An 8,980-nucleotide genomic window follows, 5' to 3' on the forward strand; every position below is an offset into this window, starting at 1 on the left:
TACTGTTTTTCTACTAATTCAACATTCAAAACTACTTAAATACTAAATCCAACTAGGCCAAAACTCATACTAAGATAAATTTGAACCTAAACTGTATTAAACCTCTTCTATAACTAAAATCACCATAAATATCAATATTTCAAACATATAATGTAATTAAATCAAATTATTTTACGTAAATACCTACAAATTCTACAAAAAATTACACAATTCATACAAAATATTTAGATAATCAAATATCTACTAAATCAATACTACAACTACAATCAACATAAATATCAATATTTTAATCATATAATGTAATTAAATCAAATCATTTTACCTAAATACCTAAAAATCCACCAAAAATTAGAACAATTCATACAAAATTACTTATACAACCAAATATCTATCAAATCAATAGTAAACTATAATCTCCATATATATCAACATTTGAACCATAAAAATGTAATTAAATCACATTATTTTAACTAATTAACTTCAATAACTACTAAATCTTCCAATAGTTCAACCAAAAAAACCTATAGAACCAAAATATCTTCCAAATCAACTCAAACCTTCCAACATTTCAAGATTTCAACAATATAATGCATACATATCACATTATTTTGACTAAATAGCTTCAATAACAACTAAATCATCAAACAGTTATGCAAAACTAGTTATAAATTCTAAATATTCAACAAATGACAAATATAAGCTAGAAAATCAGTAACTAACCCATATCAACTTCAATTAGGAGGTTATGATTGAAAAACAACGAATCGAGAAGCCTACGAGCACCGGAATCAACTCAACAAAGGAAAATGGATTGGAAAGAGAGTTTCTGCAGAGAGGAAGAGTTTGGAGGCGGAGGAAATAGGGTAAGTGAGGGTTTGGACCAGTTTTTGGCTTTTATAAGCTAAAAAACCGCTCCTCGCCACGATTACGCTGGGCGGTACTCGTGACGAGTACTACCTGGGGTGCTCATGACGAGTGCTTCCCATATACCTGTAACGAGCGTGATAAATATAGTCGTGAAGAACGTTCCTGGGGTGATCGTGACGAGCGTGAGTGCGATAGTTAGTAAAAAATAGGGTGTCATATTTAACAATTGTCTCTTTAAATTCTACCTTTTAGTCCTAAAACTTAGATCGGAAGATTAAACACTATAAACTATTTCGCATTCACGCTAAAAATTATGATGTAGAAAAAAATACTGTGTTCAGATTATAAATTAAATCTAATAATATATAACTCGGATCATATATAAAAGTAGCAAACACAAAACATGAATCAGGTTCTTAGCAAACAATACAATTATAAAAGTAACATGTCTTATTTTTCTATTATTTCCATGTTCGTATTCGTATCCTAGCAAGAAACAACAGTATCTTCTATGATATCGAGAGATATGAAATAGATTAATGCGCGCTGCAGTCAAGAGATCATATTATTCCAGTCTGCAGTTGTGCCAACCGGAAGAGATCACATGGGAAGCCATTTAGTCAGAGATCCATCACATAGACACCACCCATTCTTTTTCTTTTTGTTTTAATCTTTTTCGTTCGTCGTCCCCACTAGCTAGGTACCGCCGACGGGATGGATTTCATAGAGGAGGTTACGACGAACGCGGTGAGGTCCAGAAACGAGTCCTGTCGGAGATCCTTCGCCGGAGCTGCCACGTGGAGTACCTAGCCGCTTACAACCTCCAGGGGCGAACCGATTCCGGATCATTCAAGAAGGCAGTTTCCGTTGGTGGATTATGAGGGTATCTCTCCTTACATTCAACGGATTGCTAACGGTGACGCTTCCCCCATCCTTTGCTCCCAAACCCATCTCCGAGTTCTTAACAAGGTAATTCCATTCAATTCCCCACTAATCATGTTCAATGGTTACCTACTTGGAATCACCATCAATTCACTACCAGAAGTTAGGGATGGCAAAATTTGACCCGATAAGAGAAATCCGTCCGATCTGCCCGATGCCCGAAAAAGAGATGAATAAAAGAACTTCTGACCAATCCGATCCGGCCGATTTGACCTGAAGGAAAAATCATCCAGTTAATAACCATACCGAACCCTGCTTATATCCGTTCAAATTTGTCCGACTACAACCCGAGCCCCGATTTATCCGAACTTGAAGCAATCCGAAACCTGATTAGTAGGAACCCAAAATAATACAAACCTAAAACAAACCAAAATCCGAATAACCCGAACATGAGACAAACCGAAACTTAAATCCAAAACAACCCGATCTCCAAACAATCAACCTGATTTAACTTCAAAATGAAACAAATTGAAATGTTATTTTACATTTTTGTATAAGCATACATTTAATATCTTCCATTATATATGTTTCATTCGATATTTCATATAAATTGTATCCCCTAAAATATTATGAAAAATATTATTAAGATAATTATATACTATAAATCATATCCCCTAAATTTTATTTCATAATATATAATATTTTTATAATTGATTTAATATTTTAGTTATTTAACAAGCATGATCAATACTACATGTAGTGTTTAGTTTTTTTTACAAATTTGTAATCATATCGTCTCCAAAACATTCATATGTTATATACTCATATGAACTCTAAACATTCCTGCTTGGTAGCACAAAATGTATGTTTAAATTTTCTATCATTTGTTTTAACTAGCTTATCGTCATGTCGATCATAGATTTAGAATATTATAATCCTATTATACTAAGAGAATTTATCAAATACAAAAGAGTGATAGATAATTTACTTTTTAACTATAAACTAGAAGTGAAAGATAATGTATTTATAAATAAATTATTTTTTCATGTCTATTTCATATTTTTATTAGCATACAAATTTCTATAAAAGTTATCCTCTAAAGTATTATTAATAATATTGTATTGATAATTTATATCAAACTTAACCGACTAACTAAAATAATCCGATCCGACCGGACTTGGCTCAATGTTCCAGCCATGATGTAATTGACCCAGATTTAAAGTGATTTGAAATTGAAATCTCACGCTCAAAACCCGATCGACCCGACCGATTTTCACATATAAAACCGCTCGTAATCCGATTCAACCAGAAATGAAAAAGTCTAACTTGATCGAAACCCGAATTGGAGCAAGACCCAGCTCGACTGAAACCCGATTTGACCAAAATCTGATTCAACCGAAATCCAAAACAACCCGATTGATTTGACCTGATAATCGAACTTGAACGACTAATTGAAAATCATGTCTGATCCGACCTGATCCGAATTGACACGATGTTTCTCTCACGCACGAAATTGACCCGAGTTCGAAATGATGCGAATCCGAAATGATCTACCCGAATCCGCCCAATCCTCCCGATTGCCAAGCCTACTAGAATTCACATTAGCGACGGATAAAATCCGTCGCTAATCATCTACAATCTGTCGCTAACCCAAGGTTTCCACCGTCGTTCTAATTTTGGTCACTAAAGCATCTTCGACGGAAGAGGTGTCCGTCGCCAAATCAACGACGGATTTGGCGACGAAAATCCGTTTCAAAACACTGTTGTTGCGAGATGCATGGGAGACAACACTTTGGTGATGGATTTCCCATCGCCAAAGCCAATAGTCTTGGACGACCATGTGGGAAAAATGGTGACGGCCGCCCGTCGCTAATCCGACGGAAAAGTTTTCTTTATTCTTTTTCAACTTCCTCGTTATTTCGTCACAAAACTGCCGCTTTATAATTTGAAAAATCATTTATCAACATTCAAATCACACCATTTTTACATTTTCAATTAAAAGGAAAATCCAACATTGTCATTTTAAAACAAACATACAAATCATTAAAAAACATAGTTCGTACAAATGATTCAATAGGGACAAACACACGAGTAATAGATCCAAAATGGCCTAAAGAGCTCGTGTAAATCAGCCTCTCGTGTGTCCTCAGACAAATTTGTAAATCAAACGGCGTTTTCATCATTTCTTCTTCTCATTTCAGTTGTGGACCTTTCTCCGCCCCTCTTTGTTTGCTCTGTATGGGTCTGTTGCACCCTTTGCTTCCATGGTGTTACTTCCTATTCAAGATTGAGTTCATAGACAGGAAAAAAGAATGTATGAACACATGGTATTATTGTGCAGAGTTAATACTTCACAAGAAGAATACAATATGGATACAAATAGGTAGATGCTCTCACTAAGCACTATAACCATCAAACTTCAAGGATTATGCATATATATAAAGTATTGCCCAATTATGAAGTATTGTCCAATTATACATGAATGTAGAATAACAAAGGAGGTAGAATCTAGTTTCACACCCTCTATGTCCACCAAGTATGAAGTATTGTCCAATTATACATGTAATTGATACTACAGTACTCCCAGAACTGACAATGATTTTTTTTTCATAAGTACTTCCTTACTACATGAACGACAAACCAATCTGAATAACAAAATTAAGCCTAAACTGTCAGAAAGATACAAATATCTTCCAAATATCCTTCCAAATTTTGACAAGAAAATCACATTAAATGATGGTGATAGGCTCGGTGGGGCTGTAAGTAAATTAATTCACATTATTTTAACTTATTAACAAGATTATCTACTCAAACTATCAATAATTCAACCTAAAAACCTATATATCCAAATATCTTCCAAATCAACTCAAATCTTCCATATAATTCAAGATTCCAACAATATTAGGCATACATATCACATTAATTCAACAAAATAACATATATAACTACTAAATCCTCCAAAAAATACTATGAGAACTTATAGATCTACATAAACATCAACTCAAACAAGCTAGAAATTGAACAACTAACCATATCAACTTCGGATTCGGCCTTTGTGAAGGAAGAACAACGAAACGAGAGACCTACGAGCACCGGATTGAATCGAAACAAGCAAAAACGAGGCTCGAATGAGGGAGAACTGGGAGGGGAAGTGTTGGAGGCGGCAGAAATAATGTGTGGGAGGGTTTGGAGGTGTTTTAGGCTTTTATAGCCTAAAACACGTTCCGCGTCACGTGATGCACATCCTCCCTCGTCACGGGAACTTTGGTGCGCAACGTCACGCGGTCTTTGTCGCGGAGCATCACAGGAGCGTTGTCCTTTGGCGTCACGTGCAGGAGCATCTTCTGTTGGCATCACATGATGCTATTTATACCCCGTCACGGTATATGTTTTACGTGCCGTGACGTTTTCGACTGCGATGGATAGTAAAAATAAATGTGCGACGGATAGCAACCACTTGATATAACCATACCAGTTTATTTGACATAAGGATGGAAATTTGAGAAGAACCAACAAAATATCTGATAAGACAGGGATCTTTTTGTGTAATAGGCGCTTTTGAGGGAAAAATTAGACCAAATTTTAAACTATTACCTCAGAATATAATATGTCATTTTATTAATTTTTTCCATTAAATATTTTATTTCTTTAAACATTACTTTCTACATTTTTCTAGTGATATTTTAATAGGATTATTTATCTTAATTATATGAAATCTTTTCAATTTGTATTTGGATGGCCTATTTATTAAAATAGGCCGGTAAAAGCATTTTTGCACAAAGAATAGATTGAAAACCGTCTTTCTTCCAATCGTGACATGCCAAATAGTTTGAAACCGAGTTTGTTTTGTCCAGCGCTACTATTCGAGGCAGTACAATTGATTGAGTTGGTAGAAATCAAGAAAGTAGGATGATATTTGTTGATGGCTAGCTAATTGTTGAAGTTAATTAACTTGCAGTTCAGGAACCTCCGGTGGAGAAAGAAAGCTGATCCCGACAATTGAAGAGGAGCGAGAAAGGAGGTCCCTCCTACACAGCCTTCGGATGCCAGTGATGTCCCAATTCGTACCGGGCCTGGAAATGGGCAAAGGCATGTACTTCTTGTTCATCAAGTCAGAGTCTGTCACCCCGGGCGGGCTCCTGGCTCGACCCTCCCTCACCAGCTACTACAAGAGCCCCCATTTCAAGCACCGCCCTAACGATCCCTATACCAGCCCCAACGAGACCATCCTCTGCCCGGACTCCTACCAAAGTATGTACTCTCAAGTTCTCTGCGGGCTGGCCCAGCGGGCTCATGTCCTCCGAGCCGGGGCCATCTTCGCCTCGGCCTTCATCCGAGCCATCACGTTCCTAGAGAAGCACTGGGAGCTCATGTGCAACGACATCCGTCTCGGATTCCCTAACCCCACAATCATCACTGACCCCGTGGTGGAGGAGGCTGTTAAGCGGGTTCTGGGCGGGCCAGACCAGGAGCTTGCGGGCCTGATAGAGGCGGAGTGCAGGAAGGAGCCTTGGCAGGGGATCTTAACGAGGTTGTGGCCCAATACCAAGTACGTGGATGTGATCGTGACCGGGACGATGGCGCAGTACGTACCTAAGTTGGAGTATTATAGCGGAGGTCTCCCGCTGGTCTCTACTATGTATGCCTCCTCCGAGTGCTGCTTCGGGCTTAACTTGAACCCGTTTTGCGACCCGAGCAGCGTGGCTTATACGATTCTTCCAAACATGGCGTATTTCGAGTTCTTACCGGTGGAGCACATTAATATTAGTGTCGGCCCCTCGATGGCACTGGAGGAAAAGTTACTTGATCTCGTTGATGTTGAGCTTGGAAAGGAGTATGAGCTTGTTATAACAACTTACACAGGATTGTACCGGTATCGCGTGGGTGACATTCTAAAGGTGGCAGGCTTCAAGAACAAAGCGCCGCAGTTCAACTTCATCCGCCGCAAGAACGTGGCCCTGAGCATTGACTCCGACAAGACTGATGAGGTGGAGCTCCATAAAGCGGTCAACAAGGCGGTCAACGCCCACCTAAGCACATCGACCCTAGTGGATTATACGAGCTATGCTGACACGTCAACCATCCCAGGACACTATGTCATATTCTGGGAGATAGAGAGCAAATTAAACGATTTCTCAGTGTTGGAGAAGTGTTGCCATACGGTAGAGGAGGCTCTCAACGGTGTGTACAGGCAGTGTCGAGTTGCTGATAAGTCGATCGGGGCATTAGAGATACGGGTGGTGGAGCGCGGGACGTTCAATAAGCTAATGGACTACGCGCTTACGCTTGGTACGTCTATTAGCCAGTATAAGACACCACGCTGTGTCACGTATACGCCCATAATACAACTATTGAACACAAATGTCGTTGGAAACTACTTTAGTAGGGAGAATCCCAAGTGGGAACCTGCAGCTGCACACAAATTAGCAAGGGCTTGCTGAAAAGTTGGTCTCCTATTGCAATAAGCCTTGAAAATTTAACTGAATTTCACCTAATTGATTTCAAATGGAGCTCGAATGTCCTGTTTCAGAAACTCAAAAATTACTTGACTTTTTTCAGATTATTGGCTTCTCTTATTTAGTGTTGGGATTTGTTCTAGTGAGAGGATCTCAGGTTTGATCTTTAAAAATATTACTTGATTTATTTTTAACAAATGTGGAACATTCTATTATATATGTATGTTTTTCGGTTAAATGTGTATCAATTTCATATATATATACAAGTTTTGTTAGTACAGGTGCAGTAAATTTCTTAGTAAATATGAATGAAAAATGTTAGTATATGTGCAAGGCTTGTGCTGAAAACTAATACAAAATCTCTACAATTTTATTGTAGTTACATATTCAAATCTTTGCATATTTAAGCAGAAAATGTTGTACACTTGAGCACAATACTACAACATTTCCTTAAAAATTAAAGCCAATACAAAATATATTCAATTTTATAGCACATTCAAGTATGAAATATTGGACATTTTACGAAAAAATATTTTACACTATATGTGAAGAAATACTTTCAGAAAAAAAAATATTTTGAAGCAAATAAAAAAAATCTGAAAACGCCAAAGCTCTAACGTTGTCTAATTTAACCAAGAGGTGTTTAATCATAACTGGTGTACTTTTTTAAATTCGAGGACTAAGATTATTTCTTATTTCTTATTTCTCACCGTCCAATCTTTTCTACACATGATACCACTTGCTAAATGGAAGTATCTTACTTGGACCATATAACCCATTTTCTATTTTTCTTAAAAAATACCATCATCCACATTTTACTACACCTTTCTCTCTCTTTTCCTCGTTCTCCGAAATGACTCACGATTTTCGGGCAACACTCGCCATGGCCCTTTTAAACAACACCAGCTTCTGGCCGTATGTTTATATCCTCAGTCAATCCCTAGCATCTTCTCCTTCTGCCCTGACCAAGTTTCATCCGGATTTGCTTCCTCCTGAACCACGAGCGGCAAGGCGGACGACGAGATTGGTGGAGGAGACTGACTATTCGGGCTTCGAGATACGTATATCGACTGAGGAAGCGGAAGGTGTTGGTGATGTGGTAAATACTCTGCGAAGTGATGTGTGGAGGTAGGATCCTCAGGTCGGTGGGAACTTTAATGACAGTAATTGTGATGTTAAAACCTACTCCCTCCGTCTCATATTGATGTTCCCATTTGCTTTTGACCCATTTGCCGAGGCATGTTTTGTGCTCGAAATATCTCCAAATATATGTCAATAAAAATTATGAAATTTATATGTACTTAAAGTACTTATTGAGACGAACAAAACAAGATCAGACATGACTATATTTTTCCGTATATATCGAGAGAAATCAAGAAAATTCCCTAAAAGTATGAATAGTGTACTAAAATAAAATGGGAACATTATTTTGGGACGGAGGGAGTACAATATTTCGTATATTATTTCACATTCATTGGCCTTACCTCAATTACCGCGACATGCTTTACTATAAAAGGAACTTTACAAAAACTACATTCCATTATCTTACTACCATTTTTTTAAAAGAATAAAGTAAATATGTCTGAGTAAATAACTCGCTACTTGATCAAACGTACTAGTATCTCAATTCCTGAATCACCTTATCATTTATCGGACTAGAATAGAATTTTTAGGCGTAATATATATATTTATGGATTGTCTTTGCTACTATATTTAAGATACACATGTTTTATATTTAACTCTTTAATCTTTATCTTTTCTCAAGTTTTTTAAAA

At 37.3% G+C, this 8,980-nt stretch overlaps 1 pseudogene; it reads left to right on the plus strand.

Annotated features, from left to right (window-relative positions):
• Nucleotides 1-1,581: 1,581 nt before the first annotated feature.
• LOC141251779 (uncharacterized) lies at nucleotides 1,582-7,190 on the plus strand (annotated as a pseudogene).
• The last annotated feature ends 1,790 nt before the right edge of the window (nucleotides 7,191-8,980 follow it).

Source organism: Phyllobates terribilis, unplaced genomic scaffold (assembly GCF_046119375.1).
Source record: "Phyllobates terribilis strain yellow unplaced genomic scaffold, ASM4611937v1 Scaffold_7664__1_contigs__length_36194, whole genome shotgun sequence".
Taxonomy (NCBI): Eukaryota; Metazoa; Chordata; class Amphibia; order Anura; family Dendrobatidae; genus Phyllobates; species Phyllobates terribilis.